Here is a 21,369-nt window from a genome sequence, read left to right on the forward strand (position 1 = left end):
TCCACCTGCCTTGGCCTCCCAAAGTGCTAGGATTACAGGCGTGAGCCACCATGCCCGGCCGAGGCTCACACTTGTAATCCCAGCACTTTGGGAGGCGAGGCAGGTGGATTGGGTTTCCAGCCTGGACAACATGGTGAAACCCTGTCTCCACAAAAAATGCAAAAATTAGCTGTGTATTGAAGCACATGCCTATGGTCCCAGCTACTTGGGAGGCTGAGGTGGGAGGATTGCTTGAGCCCGGGAGACGACGTTTGCGGTGAGCCAAGATGGTGCTACTTTACTCCACCCTGGGCGACAGAGCAAGACCCTATCTCAAGGAAAAAAAAAAAAAATTCATACTCTGGTATCTTCTGGCATTTCACGGAAGGGCATCTGGATTCCTGCCAAAATTGATTTTTTTGTCTTTTATTAAAAATAATCTTTCAAGCAAATTTGAGATTCACCACTAAAACCCTAAATTCCTTTTTATTTACTTTGTGTTTTAACTCTCTCTCACTGCAGGTTTGTTGTTGTTGTTGTTGTTGGTTTTTTGGTAAATACAGAGACTACAAATTTAAAAAATCTTTCATTAAACGTGTCTTTTACTAAGTGCCTACTAGGAACTGCTCTAAGCTCTGGGAAGCGAGAAAATGTACCCTCAGGTGTCAGTAATGAATGAGCTATAAGGAGGGCATACTATACACCATTATCTTAGATAGGATAATATTTTCCGCTGGAGTTATTGTAACTGACTGACCTGGAGGCCTTTTCACTTCTAGGAAGACCTGGTTTTCCTATATTTAGAATAAATACTGTTCCCATTGACTTGGTTTTCTGTTGGATTTCTTAAATGCATGAGATAGAAGAAGTATATATGGAAAAGCATTTCATATTTAATTGAAATAATATATACACTTATGGAGTGCTTTCTATGTGCCAGGCACTGTGTTAACTACATTACATCTATGAAATGTTAACTCATTTGATTGTTACTCAATAAAATGTTTGCTGAAGGAATATATAGAAGCTTTTATTTTTTCCGTGCACAGGCTTAATTTCAGAGGAGGTTGGGAGGAAAAGAAGAAATAAAAGATCACATGATTGGGAAAAAGCAAATGCCTAACAAGAAGCCAGAGAAATAGGTCGAGAGGGTGATGCAAATGACTGGGCTCAGTTCATGTTTTAGATTGAAATAAACAGATTTGTTTTTCCTTGCAAAGTAAAAAAGATTTAAGGGAGAGTCTGCAACTGTGTTTTGACCCTGAGCATGTGGCTTGATAGCCATTAAGATTAGGAGTGTTGAGAGCAGCTATTGTCCTGATGACTCAGCAGGAACCCCTGTGTTAGATTATACTGTTGCCTCAGTGTTGCACATAAAAAGTTTTTTATATCTTTTGAAATATTTGAGATCATAGATCCCAAAATCAGAGCCAGGGATGATTGTTTACTTGAAGTATCATTTGTATTTTTCTTTCCTTCTTTTTTCTTTTTCTTTCTTTCTTTCTTTCTTTCTTTCTTTCTTTCTTTCTTTCTTTCTTTTTCTTTCTTTCTCTTTCTTTCTTTCTCTCTCTCTCTTTCTTTCTTTTCTTTCTTTCTTGACAGAGTCTTGCTCTGTCACCTAGGCTGGAGAGCAGTGACTCCATCTTGGCTCACTGCAACCTACACTTTCTGGGTTCAAGCAATCCTCCTCCCAGCCTCCCAACTAGCTGGGATTACAGGTGCCTACCATCACACCCGGCTAATTTTTAAAAATTTTTTTAATTTTAAATTAAAATTTTTTTTGTTTTGAGATGGAGTCTCGCTCTGTTGCCAGGATGGAGTGCAGTGGCGCGATCTCAGCTCACTGCAGCAGCCTCCGCCTCCTGCGTTCAAGCTATTCTCCTGACTCAGCTTCCTGAGTAGTTGGGACTATAGGCGTGCCACCACGCCCAGCTAATTTTTGTATTTTTAGTGGAGACAGGGTTACACCATGTTGGCCAGGATGGTCTCGATCTCTTGACCTCCTGTTCCACCCACCTTGGCTCCCAAAGTCCTGGGATTACAGATGTGAGCCACCACGCCCGGCCTGTGTTTTTAATAGAGACAGGGTTTCACCATGTTGGCGAGGCTGATTTTGAAATCCTGACCTCAAATGATCCACCTATCTTGGCCTCCCAAAGTGCTAGGATTATAGGCATGAGCCACTGTACCTTTTTTCTTTTTTTTAGATATCAGGTCTTGCTATGTTGCCCAGAGTGTTGTTTTTTGTTTGTTTGTTTTGTTTTGTTTTTTGAGACGGGGTCTCACTCTGTCACCCAGGCTGGAGTGCAGTGGCACAATCTCAGCTCACTGCAACCTCCATTTCCTGGGCTCAAGTGATTCTTGTGCCTCAGCTTCCTTAGTAGCTGGGACTACAGACATGTGCCACTGCAACTGGCTAATTTTTTTGTATTTTCAGTAGAGACAGAGTTTCGCTATGTTGGCCAGGCTAGTCTTGAACTCCTGGCGTCAAGTGATCCGCCCACCTTGCCCTCCCGAAGTGCTGGGATTATAGGTGTAAGCCACCACACCTATATTTCTATCTAGGTGCTGAAATAGTTTCTTTTGGAGTTGAAGATCATTAGAATTAATATTTCAAGTAGGCAATTGAGTCATCATAATGGAAGACTGGATCTTTAGTGTTATGTTGTTAGAGTATGCAGTGTCCAATCTTTTGGTTTCCCTGAGCCACACTGGAAGAAGAAGAATTGTCTTGGGCTACACAAAAAATACACTAACAATAACTGATGAGCTAAAAAAAAAAAAAAGAAAAGAAAAAGCAAAAAAACCTTATAATGTTTTAAGAAAGTTTATGGATTTGTGTTGGGCTTCATTCAAAGCGGTCCTGGGCCACATGTGGCCCACAGACCTCAGGTTGGACAAGCTTGATGTAGTGGCTAAGAGTGTGGACTCCCAAGCCATGTGACCTGTGTTTGAATCCTAGTTCTACCCTTCACTAGTTGCCTTGGTGTCCTCACTGGGGTAATCTTGGGCTTTTGTAAAGATTATAAGAGTTCATATAAGAAAAGCCGTTAGAGTCTAACTCATGGTAAGCCTTGTTTGCTTACTATTTTGCCTTTAGGAATGTAGAATTAAGACCATGTTGGCTTGGCCTGTGGTTAGTTTATATATTCAATATACCATATGTGTTTTCAACCTCCAGGATTAGAAGCATCTGCCGGACTGCCACTACCGCCAGGTGGGAACTTTTCATTCTTTATCAAAAGAGCAGGGTTAGTACAAAAAAAGTTCAAGGTTAAGCTTGAATTTGCTCTTGAATTAACTTCAGTGAACTCTGATCCTGTTGACACTTACTAGGTAACTAAAGGACAGTCAGATTGGACTCTGCCATCTTAGTCCATTGGCCTCAGCAGCTGTTTCTGGACTTGTAGCTAAAGCTTGAGAGTCCATTACTAGTGAGAATGTTTTTCTTTTTTTCCTCTCTTTTTTTTTTAATGTGAAAGCACAAAAGAAGTAAACAGGAATAATCTATGACATAGGATCTTAATTGGTTCTGTACAAATACTCTTAAAATTTTTAAGTTAAAATAATATATATATATCTATATATATATATATATTTTTTGACATGGAGTTCCGCTCTGTTGCCCAGGCTGGAGTGCAGTGGCATGATCTCGGCTAACTACAACCTCTGCCTCCTGGGTTCAAGCAGTTCTCCTGCCTCAGCCTCCCGAGTAGCTGGGACTACAGGCGCTTGCCACCACGCTTGGCTGATTTTTGTATTTTTAGTAGAGACAGGGTTTCTCCATATTGGTCAGGCTGGTCTTGGACTCCTGACATGAGGTGATCCGCCTTCCTTGGCCTCCCAAAATGTTGGGATTACAGGTATGAGCCACCACGCCCAGCCAAAATTTTCATTTTTTTAAGATATGGGGATCTTGCCATGTTGCCCAGGCTGGTCCCAAATTCCTGAACTCAAGTAATCCCCTTGTGGTGGCCTCCCAAAGTGCTGGGTAAAAGTACTTTTGAATTATGGATTTTGGCTTCCTGTGCTACCAAATTCCACTATTTCTTGATTTTTGTGGTATTCACCTTTACAGTTGAACAGGTCATATATTAACTAGCCTTTATCTAATGCTTTCTTTAAAGGAAATGTAGACGTGCTTATATTTTTAACACATCTACATTTCTCTTAAAGAGAAGAAGAGATTAAGCTCTTTTTATTTAATTTGTCTGGAAGAAGTTGAGATAGTGTAGATCTACAGGTTTTATATTTAGTAATTTTTAAGGAGTAAAAACGAAGTCTCCTAATTTTTCTAGACTCTAAGATTATTGTTTTTAGATTTTTTCATCTTATACCACAATGGGATGATAAAGCTTAAAACATTAGCATGTCGGCGGGGCGCGGTGGCTCACGCCTGTAATCCCAGTACTTTGGGAGTCTGAGGCGGTTAGTCAGGAGTTCGAGACCAGCCTGGCCAACATGGTGAAACCCCATCTCTACTCATAATACGAAAATTAGGAGGCATGGTGGCATGTGCCTGTAGTCCCAGCTACTCGGGAGGCTAAGGCAGAAGAATCACTTGAACCCAGGAGGTGGAGGCTGCAGTGAGCCGAGATTGTGCCACTGCACTCCAGCCTGGGCGACAGAGAGAGACTCTGTCTCACCAAAAAAAAAAAAAAAAAAAAAAAAAAAAAAAGATAGCATGTCTGTAATTGGTAGATATAATCTCTATCATTTGTTTAATGATAATTAAAACAAAAATAGCTGGGCATGGTGGCACATGCCTGTGGTCTCAACTACTAGTGGGGCTGAAGCAGGAGGATTGCCTGAGCCTAGGAGATTGAGGCTGTAGTGAGCCACTGTGATTGCACCACTCCGCTCCAGCCTGGGTGGCAGAGTGAGACCCTGTCTCAAAACAAAAGAAAACAAACAGAAGAACATAATGTAAGAATCATGAAGTGACTTTAAAATCTTCATTTTATAATAATGTTATAAGTTTTCTGAAGCTACTTAATTTATCACTATACAGAATAAGCATATATAAAAAATGATCAGTAAGTTTTTGTTTCCCTACTAAAGCCAGAATAATGGTCATGAGCTAATAGATAGCATTGGGTGCTTACTATGGGCCAGGCACAGTGTGCCAGCCTTTTACATGTGTTAGCTAATTTAATCCTCATATAAACTTTGAAATAGGTGCTATCGATACTGTTTAACACATGAGAATTAGAGAGATCATTGGGTATGGTTGCAGGGCCAGTAAGTAGCAGTACTGCGATTTGTACTAACGTCTTTGGGATTTCAGAACCTGAATCAAGAACTTTGTTTATGTTCTTTTTCTCTATTTATTTGAAACTTGAATGCTTTCCTAACAGAGTTTCTTGTGTTCTGTTTTCGGTCACCCTGAAAAAAAAATTCTGAGAATATTTAAGGATATTTCTAAAACATACTAACAACTAGTGAGCCTAGATGGTTCATTAGATGACTTTGGTTGCTTTCAGTTCTCTTGGTAAAATTTGAAAGGAAACTAAAATTTCCATTACCTCACCTCGTTGCATTTGGGGGGCCTGGTTAATTAGTATTTTATAAAGCACTTTAGAGGGTTTATTTATAAACTTGTTAAGGAACCTGACTTGAATGTCATTTTTTTTTTTTTTTTTGAGACAGGGTTTCACTGTTGCCCAGGATGGAGTGCAGTGGTGTCATCACAGGTCACTGCCACCTTGACCTCCTGGGCTCAAGTGATCCTCCTCTTTTAGCCCCCTGAGTAGCTGGGACTTGCAGTGCCACCATGCCCAGCTAATTTTTTTAAATTAATTTTTTCTGGAGATGAGGTCTCACTGTGTTGCCTAAGATGGTCTTGAACTCCTGGGCTCAAGTTATCCTCCCACTTTGGCCTCCCATTACAGGCATGAGCCACTGTGCTTGGCCTCACATATTTTGATTTTAGGATTGTTTTCCAATTGAGAAATGTCTAAATGGTTCAAGTTTAACAAAAATCATATACTAATTTGTTAATTATTTTTCTGTGAGTTCTTTTCTTTCTGCCCCCTCCCTTTCTCCCTTCCTCCCCCTTCAGAGGTTGGTAGAAAAAAAAAAAAAGGCAAGGAAGTTTCTTTTTGTGGAGAGAGGAAATGACTGTTGGTTGAAGACTTTATCCATATTAGGTATAAACTAAATATAGATGTGTAATCCAGGAGTGAAGTCACATCTATAAAGTTTCTTAAGCAAAGCTAATGAGATCAGCCAGTGCTTTTGGATCTGTTTTTTCCTCCCTTGCTTTTGGCTCACTTACCAAACTGATTAGTCCTATAGTCTGCCTGCCTTTGCTTCTTTAAAAAAAGAATTAAAAAAATTATAAGGAATCTTTCTGTAAAACAAGCATACAAATTTTTAAAAAGTTGCTTTGTATATGAAGCATAGTTACTTATGCCTCCCTTTGAGGGGAGGTTATAAATAAATTAGCTTCTTTAATTTCTTGACCTTGTCATTTTCCTCACACCAATTCTTCTTCTTCTTTTTTTGTTTTTTTGAGTTGGTTTTATCCTTGAGTCTTTGTCACATATTTTTACTATGAGGCTGGACTCATCTTTGTAAGTTGTAAGAAACATCTGTTTTACTTAGTATTTTCTTGGTTTATTCCATTTTTAACCATTAAAGCAGATCTCAGTGTGGCTAAATGGTAATAGGATTTCTTCTGATTGGCTGGTTAGAGAGATTGTGGTAGAATGGAATGATGGGATAAATCTGCTTCTGGTCACAGCACATGTCCTTCTCAAATAAGGACTTTGAAAAGTCCCCCACAGCATTCTTACAATAATTATTTCCAACTCTTGTGCTCCTTCTTAGAGCCCTTTGCAAGCATGCCTAAACAGTCAAGCCCTTACGAACGTGCTGTGCTTCTGAAGAGAAGAACTGTATACACACATCTATGGCGTATCTTACTATAAATGCTTTGTAATACAACTAATTCTGTAAAAAGTTTAGCTTAACATATTTCGGAGTTTTAGGGATCAGTTCATGAAACTAAATGTTCTCCAAGCCTAAGGTGAAATCTTTTCTGAATCCTTCTCTGACCTTGTTGTTCCCTTAGCAGAACTACTCTTTCCTACTGTTTGGGGCAGTTCGTGCATTTTTGTATTCTGCCACTCATCTGAATCACCTTTAATTACATTTTTGTTCCAGGCTAGAATATGTAAATTCCAGGAGATCAAGGATAAGGGATTATTTTCTTTTTTCTTTTTATATTTTAAATTTAAAAAATTATTATGTTCTTCCAAAGACTAAGGGACTATTTTCTTCATCTTTTATTTCTACCCCCTACCACAAACCTTTATATATAGGAGATAATTCATTAATTCAGTAAGCACTTATTAGTGTTTTTGGGCAAATTGGTATGCATAGTATAGGAATATAAGCATGTAAGAGGGAATATATTAAATATTTTCTGTTATTGTGTTCTATATTACCTCATAGTAAAATACCAGAGATCAAAGTAGTAGTATTCAGTTATTGAACTTGAGACATGTAATTGGGGTTTTGTAACTAGCTGCTCACTATATAGCTATTGGTCTAAACTTAACAGATTGGTTTAGAGAACTAGAATATTATGTAACTGGAAGGCCAGGTTCAAGTCCTATGTGTATCCTAATTGATCTGCTATCTCATCTGTCAAGTGGGTGTGTTTCTTGGAGGTGATGTTCAGTCCAGTCTGTATTATTTTATATGCCAAGGTAGGCTTAGGCAGAAAGTTGAGTCCTGAGATTCCAACGTCAGATCCAGAGAATTAAATTCTCATAATTAGAAGCAATCCATTAGATAACAAAAATAGAGCCAATACAAATTCTTCATGATAATGGAGGCAGTTTGCCAAAGAAAGAAAAAATATTTCAGCAGTGAATTCTTTGACCAGAAAGAATATATTTTATTTCCCAGATGAACTCCTGAAGGAAAGTTTAAGGAAAGATTTTGTTTGTTGTATCTAAAATAAAGCAGACACAGAACCATTCTTCTTCTTCTTCTTCTCCTTCTCCTTCTCTTTTTTAAAGCCAGTCAAATTTATAGAATTTTCCTTCATCATATTTGAGGAACCTGTGCATTGAAATCCGAAGTAAAATATTTCAGTAAGAAACATCCTGCTATGTTACACTATTCAGGTATTTGAAGTTTTAGGCCAGCAAAGAAGATAGACAAGAATTCTGAATATTAACTTTCACAGCTGAAATACAGTGTTGAATATATAATTTTTACAGAAACTGATTTTGTAACGTATATATAGAGACAGAGTCTTGCTCTGTTGCCCAGGCTAGAGTGCAGTGGCACAATCTTGGCTCACTGCAGCCTCCACCTCCCGGATTCAAGCGATTCTCCTGCCTCAGCCTCCTGAGTAGCTGGGATTACAGGCACCCGCCACCACGTCCGGCTAATTTTTGTATTATTAGTAGAGACGGGGTTTCACCATCTTGGCCAGGCTGGTCTTGAACCCCTGACCTCGTGATCCACCCACCTTGGCCTCCCAAAGTGCTGGGATTACAGGTGTGAGCCACAGCGCCCGGCTGATTTTGTAATATATTTTAATGAACATTTAAAAATACATAATCCAAAATTAAAACATCTGAGGAAGATTCATTTATTCATGTTTATTGAGAGCTAATATTTTATAGTATTAATAAAATATCCTATAGCATTTTCATGATTGCAGTTTTTCATTGTTTATTGTCATCTTCATTAATCCATTGTTCTTAGTCACTTAGAGGTCTGAAATTTGGCTTTAAGCAATATTGTGATATATATCCTTACAGCCAATTTTCTGTGCATGTCAAGCAATTCTGTTTTAAAAGTCCCCCACATATCTCATTTACCCTCTGAATTCTTTCTTTATTTTCCTTTTGTTTACTTAAACTGTAATCTCTCTTTTTTCATACTTCACCTGGAATGTAATCTCTTAAAAAGAAAAAACTTTCTGCAGAATTTAGGTTTTTTCCAAAGGGAAAAATTGGATTTTTGACTCTACTACGGAACTCTTGGTGGAGTGTCTAGTTAAAATTGGTCTGAGAACTTGATGAACAGAAATAGCTGCCTTAAGCACAGATGGGGAAGAATAATATTAATTTCTTGAACATTTCATTGTTTTCTTGTACTTTTGGGATTCTTTCTGAATCTAGTTTATGCTACAGTATAATGTGTATACCCTTAAGGAAAGTGGGTTGCTGCATTTTGACTTGCAGAAGAATTTCACCCATCCCCCAACATAGTTGTCTTTAGTTGATAAACAAGGGAAGACCCTGGCAGTTAGTGAATTTATCTTTGGTTAGCAGATATTTTTAAAAAATGAGGGCTAGACAATGAAAAAGTTTGAGATGCATCTTTTTTTTTTTTTTTTTGACAGGGCCTCACTTTGTCATCCAGGCTAGAGTGCAGTGGTAAGATCATAGCTCACTACATCCTTGACCTCCTGGGCTCAAGTGATCCTCCTGCTTAAGCCTTCTGAGTAGCTAGGACTAAAGGTGTGTACTACCATATCTGGCTAATTTTTTTATTTTTCATAGAGATGAGGTCTCACTGTGTTGTCCAGGCTGGTCTCAAAACTCCCAGCTTCAAGTGATCCTCCCATCTTGGCTTCCCAGAGTGTTGGGATTACAGGTGTGAGCCATTGCACCCAGCCAGAGATGCACTTTTTTTCATGTAACCAAAGTGAGAATAATTATAAAGGAGCAAGCATGCTTCTTTTTTAATTTTAATTTTAATTTTTTTTTTTTTTTAGAAATGGAGCCTCGCTCTGTGGCCCTGGCTGGAGTGCAGTGGTGCAATCTCGGCTCACTGCAACCTCTGCCTCTGGGAGTCAAACAATTCTCCTGCCTCAGCCTCCCTAGTAGCTGGGACTACAGGCGCACACTGTGACGCCTGGCTAATTTCTTTTGTATTTTTAGTAGAGACGGGGTTTCACCGTGTTGCCCAGGCTGGTCTTAAACTCCTGAGCTCAGGCAATCCGCCTGCCTCGGCCTCCCAAAGTGTTGGGATTACAGGCGTGAGCCACTGTGCCCAGCTTAGTAACTTCTTTTTTAAATAAAATAATCATGGCTTAATATAATAAAAACAAATTAGTGTTCTATGTTTCTGAAATTAAGTCATTTAATGCCAGACTTTCACATTCTAAATAGTTGTATCTGAAAATGCCTTGACTTCTCTTCCATTCTTTAAAGATGGTTTTGTTGGAAATAGAATTTTGAGTTGATTTTTATTGTTGTTCTTGTTATTCTTTTGGCATTTAAAAAAACGTTCTTGACTGGGCATGGTGGCTCATGCCTGTAATCTCAGCACTTTGGGAGGCTGAAGTGGGAGATCTCTTGAGCCCAGGAGTTTGAGACCATCTTGGGCAATGTAGTGAGACCCTGTCTCTACAAAAATTGAAAAAATAGCTGGACATGGTGGCAGGTGCCTGGTCCCAGCTACTTGGGAGGCTGAGGTGGGAGGATGGCTTGATCCCTGGAGATCGAGGCTGCAGTGAGAGCTGTGCTTCAGCTTAGGCAACAGAGCGAGACCTTGTCTAAAAAAAAAAAAAAGGACCGAGGGCGGTGGCTTATGCCTATAATCACAGCACTTTGAGAGGCCAAGGTGGGTGGATCACCTGAGGTCAGGAATTCAAGACCAGCCTGGCCAACATGGTGAAACCCTGACTTTACTAAAAATACAAAAATTAGCTGGATGTAGTGGTGCATGCCTGTAATCCCAGCTACTGGGGCGGCTGAGGTGGGAGAATCGCTTGAACCCGGGAGGCACAGGTTGCAGTGAGCCTAGATCACGCCACTGTACTCCAGCCTGGGTGACAGAGTGAGACTCCATCTCAAAAAAAAAAAAAAAGTCGTTCCATGTTTTCTGGCCTCCATTACTCCAAATGATAATTCAACAGTCATTCAAATTATTATTTCCTTGTATGCAGTGTGTTTTTTTCTAGCTACCGTGAAGATTTTCTTTTTCTTCCTTTCTTTTTTTTTTTCCTTTTTTTTTTTTTTTTGCTTTTCATTATTTCAATTATGATATACTTAGGTATGGCATTATTTAATATTGAATCTGCTTGATGTTCATGAAACTTGAATCTGTAAATCTGTCTTTATTTCGGAAAATTTCGGCCGTTATTTCTTGAAATATTTTTTTCCTCATTGTCTCCTTCTGGAACTCTAAAATTTAAAAGTTTTAGTATTTTCCCGTAGGTCTTCGGGGCTCATTTTTTTCTGTTCTTCAAATTGAGTAATTTCTTGGTTCTGTCTTCATGTTCACAGACCTTTTTCTTCTCTCTTTTCTCTTTCTTTCTTTCTTTCTCTCTTTCTCTTTCTTTTTCTTTCTTTCTTTCCTTTCTTTCTTTCTTTTCTTTCTTTCTTCTTTCTCTTTTCCTTTCCTTCTTTATTCTACCGTTAAGCCAATCTAGTAATTTGAAAAAATAATTTAGATATTGTAGTTTTTAGTTCTAGAATTTACATTTTTGTGTGTGATTTCTTTCCCTACTGAGATTTCCTATCTTCCTTTATTATGAGCATATTTTTCTTTCGGTATTTGAACATAGTTACCATAACTGCTTTAAAATCCTTGACTGCAAACTGTAGAATCTGGGTCATCTTAGGGTGGTCTCCTTGATGACTTTTTTTTTTTTTTTCTTGAGAATGGGTCAGGTTTTTCCATTTCTTCTTATAGGGAGTAATTTTAGATTATATTCTGGATATTACAAATGATAAATGATAATTTATATATATAAATTTTGTTATGCCCCTCTTAAGAGCGTTGATTTTCTTTTCTAAAGCAGGCAATTGATTAACTTAGCTGAATTCAAGCTGCAAAACTGTCCCCCCATAGTAGGTGGCAGCATACATTTCAGTTCAGTTCTCTTAGCTGGCCTACTTGGAGCCTGCTCTGTGCATGTGTGTTTCACGGATCAGCGAGAGATTTAGACAGATTTATGCAGATTTTAGGGCTCCCCTGTGCTGGTTCTCTCTCTCTCTCTCTCTCTCTCTCTCTCTGTCTCTCTCTCTTTTTAATGGTGTCTTACTTTATTTTCTTTGCAGTGGTGATGGTTGCTCTAGACTGTTTTTTGGCTTTTAAAGTCAGCAGAACTGTGAATTTTCCATTGGAGTTTTAGCTGCCCTACATGGTGCAAGGCTAAAAGATAAAAATTGGGGAAACTTATCCAGTGCAGTTCCCTTCCTCCAAGTGCCAACTCCCCTCCAATATTTGCCTGCTTTTGTCACTCTCCAGTGCCTTCAGGTGGTTGTTTTTGTCTGGAAGTTATAGCTGTTATGATAGGCAGAGTTGATCCTATAGGAGGAACTGCCTGGTCTTACTAGAAGACTCAAATTTATTTTTTTAAAAACAGAAACGTTTAAATTTTAGAATAGTTTTAGATTTATAGAAAAATTGCAAAAATAATACAGAGTTCTGAAATTTATTTTAAATGAAATTATTTCTAAAATATATTAATGCTTCCTTGACTTTTGAAAATGCTGAGTTTGGCCGGGTGTGATGGCTCACGCCTGTAATCCCAGCACTTTGGGAGGCTGAGGCGGGTGGATCATCAGAGGTCAGGAAACCCTCTTTCTACCAAAAATACAAAAATTAGCTGGGCATAGTGGTAGGGGCCTGTAGTCCCAGCTACTCGGGAGGCTGAGGCAGGAGAATCCCTTGAACCCAGAAGGCGGAGGTTGCAGTGAGTGAAGATCATGCCATTGCACTCTAGCCTGGGCGACAAGAGCAAAACTCCGTCTCAAAAAAAAAAAAAAAAAAAAAAAAAAAAAAAAAAAAAACCAAAAACGAAAATGCTGGGTTTGACTGCCAATTAATGTCAACATTCTGAGTATGAATTCAGTAATGCAGCAATGGCCCCGGGAGCCACTGAGGCATGTAAGACTATTTTTGTCTTTCTGCTAAATGGCCTCAACTATTGTGCTTTTCAAACCTAAATCTCCTTTGTGTGTGTGCATGTGTGGATGGGTGCGTGCGTGCACGTGTGTGTGTATTTTGTATTTCTTCCTTTGCCAACTTAGCTCTATTGATGCAGCCCATTTCCTTTAATTTTCTATTGTAATTTGTTGTGGCTCAGTACACCAGATAAACTGTTAAAAATTTGTTTGAAATAAGAATAAATCATTTCAGCCTGGGCACGGTGGCTCATGCCTGTAATCCTAGCACTTTGGGAAGCCAGGGTGGGCGGATCATGAGGTCAGAAGTTCAAGACCAGCCTGACCAACATGGTGAAACGCTGTCTCTACTAAAAATACAAAAATTAGTCAGGCGTGGTGGCATGTGCCTGTAATCCCAGCTACTCGGGAGGCTGAGGCAGGAGAATCGCTTGAACCTAGGAGGTGGAGGTTGCAGTCAGCCGAGATCACGCCACTGCACTCTAGCCTGGGTGATAGAGCAAAAAAAAAAAAAAAAGAATAAATAGTTTCTGAGAGCTTGAATGTTGAGTTAATGAGTCAGGTACATCATCTTTAGTATCTGGTCTTGGTGACATTGGTGCCCAGAGGCCTTTTCTCTAGAGGCGTGCTGTCAATACAATAGTTGCTACCTATACATGGCTATTGAGTGTTTGAAATTTGTCTAGTTTGAGTTGAGATGTACTATAATTATGAAATATACACCAGATTTTAAAGATGTAGTACAAAGAAAATAATGTAATAACTTTCTATGTTGATTATGTGTTGAAATGATTTTAGATATATTGAGTTAAATAAAAAAATATTTAATCACACTTGTTTCTTTTACTTTTAAAAAAATGTGGAATGCTTCACAAATTTTTGCATCATTCTTGTACAGGGGCCATGCTAACCTGTTTTGAATTGTTCCAATTTTAGTATTCATGCTGTCAAAGTAAGTACTCTTTTTACATCTTCAATATGGCTGCTGGAAAATTTAATATAACATTTGTGGCCTACATTATATTGGTCGTAGCTCTGGTAATTTATCTTACTTGATAGTAGTGTCTGTGAGTGAGATGGTAGTGGTTCTGTAAGAATCTTGAGATCAAGCAGGTGAGATTCTAGCATCTCCTTCTTTGCTCTGGTGTAAGAAACTATCATAGTGGTTGGTAGGTGGTATGGACCTTGGAGTTTAAACCTTGGTTTTGACACTCCTCAGTTGTATGACCTATGACAAATTACTGAGCTTCTCTGAACCTCAGTTTCCTCATCTGAAACTCATATGAAACATGAGGAAAACAACCCCTAATTTCATATGGTTATTGTGAAATACATAAAACTAGGTTTATATAGTGCATGTCAACTGCAAAATACACTACTCAATAAATAGTAGCTTTTAACTTGTTTCCAGACCATTTTGGTAACATTTTGATTTATTGTAGTTGATACTTATAGGGAATACAATCAAGGTAGATCCAGACTAGGAAAAAAGGACTGTAGCTTTCGTCATTTTTTTTTTCTTTCTTTCATTTGTTGTCATTCAGTTTTTTTCCACCACTAAAGAATATGTCTTTGATGAAGAATTTGTAAGAAAAAAGGATGGACCCTCTGTAAAAAGAAGAGATGTTGCCTCCAGACAGTCAATATTTTAAATTATATGGTTTATTAGTTATTCTGAAGAGGTAATAGGCTTTGTTCCTCCTTTTAGGCTTTTGATGAGTGAATGTGAACAAGCAGAACTGGTTTTCATCATGGGTCTGTTGTGCCTAGATGGAAAGTCTGGTCATTGTACATCTGACAGTTTGTTTTAAAAAGTGGTTCTGGCTGAGATATTTCAGATTTGATTTTCCTACAGATTAAAGCCTTTCTTTCCATCTTCAGCATATACTTCAAGCAAGTAACAAAAGTACTCAAAAGAAACTCAAGTGACATTAATTCCGTTTGTTATTTCATCTAGTAGTTTTTGAATGACTACTTTGCATTTAGCATTTATTCAAAAGAAGTTCTATTATATTTAAGCAGTTTAACATTTTGGCACTGATTAGAGACAGTAATGAGATTATCATGTATAAACATTAAAAAAATTTTCTTAAATCTACAAAGAATATAAAAGAAAAACATGCTTGTTATAAAAAGACAAATAGACACAAGTATAACAAATTAATACCCCCAGGCTGGGCATGGTAGCTTACGCCTGTACTCCCAGCATGTTGGGAGGCTAAAGTGGGCACATCGCTTGAGCCCAGGGGTTTGAGACCAGCCTGGGCAACATGGTGAAACTCTGATTCTACAAAAAATACAAAAATTAGCCACGCATGGTGGTACGTGCCTATAGTCCCAGGTACTTGGGAAGCTGAGGTGGGAGGATCGCTTGAACCCAGGAGGTCAAGGCTGCAGTGAGCCATGATTGTGCCACTGTACTCCAGCCTGGGCGGCTGAGCGAGTGTTTGTCTCAAAAAATAAAATAAAAATAATCTTCTGTCCTTACCTCTCCCCAGATCTGTCCCGAGGTAAACAATGTTAATTTTGGTTTATAGCCCTCCATACTGGAGAATTATTTTCAAGATGTAAATGCCAGTGTTACAGATCCGTGGTATCTCTTAAAGGGATTTATTTCCCTTTCCATCCTCCAGCAAAGTATAGGCCTACCCTTCCTCCCATCTTGAGGTTTCCTTGGCCCAGTTGCTCAAAGCAGATATGTAAGAATTACTTGATTTCTTTCTCCCGTTTTCCACATCCAAACCATCCACACGTCTTTAGGATTATGCTACCCCAATTCAATTTAATCTACACTTTTCTTTCCATGTCCATTGCTTTTACCTAATCCAAAACACATTTCACCAAAACTACCACAAGAGGCCACCCAGCTTCAATTCTTCATCAGTTTGATGCCTCTGACCTGTTTTCCATATGGCAGAATGTTATTTATTGTCTTAAATGGAAATCAGATTTTGCCCTTATCTTGCACCCATCAAAACCCTTCAGTGGTATCCTGTTACCCTGTTCTGGCATTCCTTACCCTTTCCCCACCCACCAGTGGAAGCTTCATGAAGTCAGGAATATCTTCTCTGGCACATACTGTTTTACTGAGCACTTAACCACACGCTAGACAATATTTTAAGAGCTTTTCATCTATTAACTCATTTATATTCGTGATAACTCTGTGAAGTAGGTATTCTTCCAACCATTATATGTATAAAGCAACTGAGGCTCAGAGAGGTTTAAGTAACTTACCCAATATCACACTCATGCTTAAGTAGAAGAATCAATATATCAAACCAGGCACTCTGCCTTCAGTCCTTGCTGTTAAATGTTATATTAAATGCTTTTTTCCTACATAGTAGGTACTTGGTAAACATTTGTTAAGTTAATGAATAAATTGTTCCCTCTTTGCTTACAATTCAAACACTTAATTTGGTCTAGAAAATCTTTCATGATCTAGCCCCTGCCAACACCACTTTCTCATGTACTCATGGCACTCTTGTCACACTGGCTCTTTGCATGGCTGTTTCCTTCTCATTCTTTATGTCTAAGAGGTCTTCTGTGGTCATCTTATCTGAAGTAGGTGCTTCTTGTCCCCTCTCTGAGTACTTTGTTTTACTTTAGGCAATTCATGATTAATGGTTAAATACGTGGTATAGGCTTGCTATTCCCTGGGAATTTGTAAGAGATGCAGAATCTTGGTTGTCACCCCAGATTTACTGAATCGGAATCTGCATTTTTACAAGATCTCCTAATAAGTTGTGATGACATCAGAGTTTGAGAAGCTGGGATAGAAATTGAAAGGACAGCTGGGCGTGGTGGCTCATGCCTGTAATCCCAGCGCTTTGGGAGGCAGAGGCAGGTGGATCACCTGAGGTCAAGAGTTTGAGAACAACTTGACCAACTTGGAGAAACCCTGTCTCTACTAAAAATACAAAATTAGCCGGGCACGGTGGCGCATGCCTGTAATCCCAGCTACTCGGGAGGCTAAGGCAGGAGAATCACTTGAACCTGGGAGGTGGAGGTTGTGAGCTGAGATCGCACCATTGCACTCCAGCCTCAGCAACAAGAGTGAAACTCCATCTCAAAAAAAAAAAAAAAAAAAAAAAAAAAAGAAATTGAAAGGACAGGTAACTGAATTTTTTTTTTTTTTTTTTTTTTTCAGACAGAGTCTCACTCTGTCACCCATGCTGGAGTGCAGTGGCACAATCTCGGCTCACTGCAACCTCCATCTCCCTGGTTCAAGCGATTATCCTGCCTCAGTCTCCCAGTTAACTGGGACTACAGGCACACACCACCATGCCCGGCAAATTTTTGTATTTTTTTTTAGTAGAGATGGGGTTTCACCATATTGCCCAGGCTGATCTTGAACTCCTGACTTCGTGATCCGCCCTCCTCGGCCTCCCACAATGCTGGGATTACAGGCGTGAGCCACCTCGTCTGGTAAGGTAACTGAATTCTTATAGTGAGACTTGAGCTTGACCTGAAGCGTGGGTGTGGCAGTGATCATTTCAGTGGAGGTTAATGTGATTGTAGTCACATAAGGGTCCAGATTTATGTGGCCTTATTGTACAGGATGAACGGGAGTGGGGGTGGAGCAGTGCGGTGGGTCCTCAAGGACATCAGTGGGGAAGTCATTCTAGGAAAGGAGGTTGGAGAACTTTGTGAGACCTTTTTTTTTTTTTTTTTTTTTTTTTTAAAGACGGAGTCTCGCACTGTTGCACAGGCTGGAGTGCAGTGGCGCAATTTCGGCTCGCTGCAACCTCCGCCTCCCCACTTTAAGGGGAATATCCTGCCTCAGCTTCCCAAGTAGCTGGGATTACAGGTGCCTGCCACCACGCCCAACTAATTTTTTGTATTTTTAGTAGAGACGGGGTTTCACTATGTTGACCAGGCTGGTCTCAAACTCCTGACCTCGTGTTTCGCCCGCCTCGGCCTCCCAAAGTGCTGGCATTACAGGCGTGAGCCACTGCGCCGGGCCTTGTAAGACCTAATTTTTAAAGACTATTGTACACTTTATGGTTTTTATTTTTAATGAAACTATTATATTAGGTAATTGATCATAATTTGGTCATTTACTGAAAGAAACAGCAACAGATAACCTTTGAAAACTACTGGAAGGTGAATCATCTCTCCCATTCAACATTTGAATGACTTCAATTCACAGTAACTTAGACTTTACTAAAGCAAGAGAACATCAAATGTGCTGTTATAAGCTGAACTACTAACTCAGAGGAGGAACCACTGGCAAGCCCATAAAACTGAAACTCACAAAACCATGATTTATCAGGAGATGTTTATGTCACTTTTGAGAAAATATTAAACAGGTGCTTTTTAAATTGTAAGGTCGTGGGGTATATTTTGAGTTTCATTGTATTCTAAATTGAAATTTTGTGCTTTTAGGGTATTCTGAAATTCTTAAATGATTCAGATTAGACTTTGGACCCTATAGGTAATGCAAAGGCAGAAACCATTTCTTCTCTTATTCATCACCAGATCTCTGGTGTTTAGTGTAGGTCCTCACATGGCTGGTGAATGAATAAAAAAAAAAATTTTAATTGTAAAAGATTGATATCTATCTGCCCTTGAAGATAATATATAAATGACGGACAACAAAAGTAAGCTGTAATATATTTAGAAATTTATAATTACCTTCTGAACCAGATATAACCATCCAATAGCTCTTGATCTATAAAGGACTTTGGATCACCAAAATTGTCCTTGACATTCTATTTGGCTTAGTTTAAGTTTGAGTTTGTCCAAGTTTAAGACATGATAGTGTGGAGGGAATAGACTGTTATTTACCAAATTTGACCCTAAGAAACAGTGACCAGTTACTGGCCTACAGAGAGCTGAGTCCAAAAGGCATCATGAGGAATTCAAACTTTAACCGTGGGGCAAACTTCTTCATTCCAGTTTTAATTTTTTTTTTTTTGAGATGGAGTCTTGCTCTGTCACCGAGATTTTGTTTATCTTCAGAGTTTTTCCACATTCATTCTTTAACTTGTATTTCACTCTATTTTCATATGTTTTTGATGGGAGGGTTTTTGTTTGCTTGCTTTTTTAAAATGAAAGATTCATGTCTATATTACAAATATCAAAAAGTATGAAAGGTATACAACAAACAACTCCCCCTAACCCCATCCCTTGAGTGTTGTGCTGTTCTAAGCCCTTTATATATATGAACTCATTCAGTTCTCCCAACTATCAAATGAGGTTATTATTCCCATTTTATAGAAAAGGAAAACAGGCCCAGTTTTCAGTCACTTAGGTAGGAAGTAGTGGAGTTGTCTGAGAGTCTGGCTCTAAATTAGTGGTCTTAACCAACATTCTCTGCTGAGCAAGAGGATATCAGGATTAACTAGATTAATACATGTGAAGAGCTTGTTTTGGACGAGCAGAGAGATTTGTCTTCAATAAGGTAAATGTGAGTGAAGTCTTAATAGTCTATCCTGGAGTTTCATCTAGCCCTGGTAATTGGGCATCCTGATGTAATTTCAAGCTAATCATTTCCTCTCTAAATTGCGCAAGCATTTTTTTTTTTTTGAGACGGAGTCTTGCTGTCGCCTAGGCTAGAGTGCAGTGGCGTGATCTCGGCTCACTGCAGGCTCCGCCCCCCGGGGTTCATGCCATTCTCCTGCCTCAGCCTCCTGCATAGCTGGGACTACAGGCGCCTGCCACCTCGCCCGGCTAATTTTTTGTATTTTTAGTAGAGACGGGGTTTCACCATGTTAGCCAGGATGGTCTCGATCTCCTGACCTCGTGATCTGCCCGCCTCGGCCTCCCAAAGTGCTGGGATTACAGGCATGAGCCACCACGCCCGGCCAAATTGTGCAAGCTTTTGTCTGAAGAGCAGATTTCATGAATTGGTGATGCTGAGTAAGGAAATGGTAGCAACCGAAGTCTTTGCTGTATCCTCTGCTTAGCTGTTTTATTTATATAGACAGAGCTTGGACACAGTAATTCTTCCATTACATATTATTTGACTTTATTTATCGAGTTCGTTCTGTGACATGGTTATGGCTAGGAAACAATAATATAATCTTTGCATGGCCAGAGATTTTTGACATATTAAAGAATATCTTGGCCGGGTGCTGTAGCTCACACCTGTAATCCCAGCACTTTGGGAGGCCGAGGCGGGCGGATCACGAGGTAAGGAGATCGAGACCATCCTGGCTAACCTGGTGAAACCCCATCTGTATTAAAAATACAAAAAGTAGCCGGGCATGGTGGCGGGTGTCTGTAGTCCCAGCTACTCAGGAGGCTGAGGCTGGAGAATGGCGTGAACCCGGGAGGCGGAGCTTGCAGTGATCGGAGATAGCACCACTGCACTCTAGCCTGGGTGACAGAGCGAGACTCTGTCTCAAAAACAAAAAAAGAAAAAAAAAAGAATATCTTTGCTTTTTTCTATTTAGTGAACTATTTAAACTTTATGTAGACTTTTTTTTTTTTTTTAAAGCATCGGGTCATAATCTATGTCAGTTGGAATAATTTAATGTGGAAGATATTTAGATTTTTTTCCCTTCTCTCCTTGTTTTCTGAAAGAATAAAGCAATCTAGGGATTCTAACCACTAAGTGCTTGAACTGAAGAATCTGTTGTTAGGCCTTGAGTTCTTTGCATGGAGTATCTTTAAGTCAAGTAACATTTTAAAAACTCTTACCATGTGCCAGGAACTGGGTGTATCCTAACTTATTTGATCCCCACAATAACATGGTATATAGTAATTCAAGTTTCACGGATGTTAAGTAACTTACTGAAGATTACACAGCTAATGAAGTAGGGAAGTCAGGATTCAAACCTAGATATGTGTGATTCTAAACTGTGGTTTCTTATCATGCTCTGCAGACCCTGTAGAAGAACAGCTTATAAAACCTCTAGACTCCAAACTTGGTTCCAGCATGTGTTTAGCAACAATTCTGAAGAAATAGGCCAGGCGCGGTGGCTCACGCCTGTAATCCCAGCACTTTAGGGGGCCGAGGTGGGCGGATCATGAGGTCAGAAGTTTGAGACCAGCCTGGCCAATATGGTGAAACCCCGTCTCTACCAAAAAATACAAAAATTAGCCAGACATGGTGGCAGGTGCCTATAATCCCAGCTACTCGGGAGGCTGAGGCAGGAGAATTGCTTGAACCCGGGAGTCAGAGGTTGCACTGAGCCGAGATCGCGTCATTTCACTCCAGCCTGGGTGACAGAGAGAGACTACAACTCAAAAAAAAAAAAAAAAAAAAAAAAAAAAAAAAAAAAAAAAAAAAACTGAAGAAATAGGTAATAGAAGCCAGGTGACTTTGCCCATTTATCACATTGTTTTGTGACTTTTAAGTTAGTCTAAATCAAAACAACCATTTCGTGTATTCAGACAGCTAATTTAGATAGAATTCATACTAAAGGTAAATGAGGTATTAAAGTTTTAAAGTTCATTCTTTAACAGCACATTACTCTATACGCTCCCCAGAAAATATGTCAAGGAAAATAATTTAATGGTCAGGAGCCTGTTCTTACTTTCAGGTCCTAACTTCTCT

At 39.2% G+C, this 21,369-nt stretch overlaps 1 protein-coding gene and 1 non-coding gene across 2 annotated transcripts in view; one reads left to right on the forward strand and one right to left on the reverse strand.

The window, feature by feature from the left end:
• Window positions 1–21,369, forward strand: part of CLIC4 (chloride intracellular channel 4) — a 92,818-nt gene that overhangs the window by 19,799 nt on the left and 51,650 nt on the right. The window lies entirely within an intron of this gene.
• Window positions 13,720–13,826, reverse strand: LOC115833094. The gene has a single exon (XR_004028544.1). It is a non-coding gene; the product is annotated as a U6 spliceosomal RNA (small nuclear RNA).

The sequence above is a fragment of the Nomascus leucogenys genome, chromosome 24 (genome assembly GCF_006542625.1).
Source record: "Nomascus leucogenys isolate Asia chromosome 24, Asia_NLE_v1, whole genome shotgun sequence".
In the NCBI taxonomy this organism is placed as follows: Eukaryota; Metazoa; Chordata; class Mammalia; order Primates; family Hylobatidae; genus Nomascus; species Nomascus leucogenys.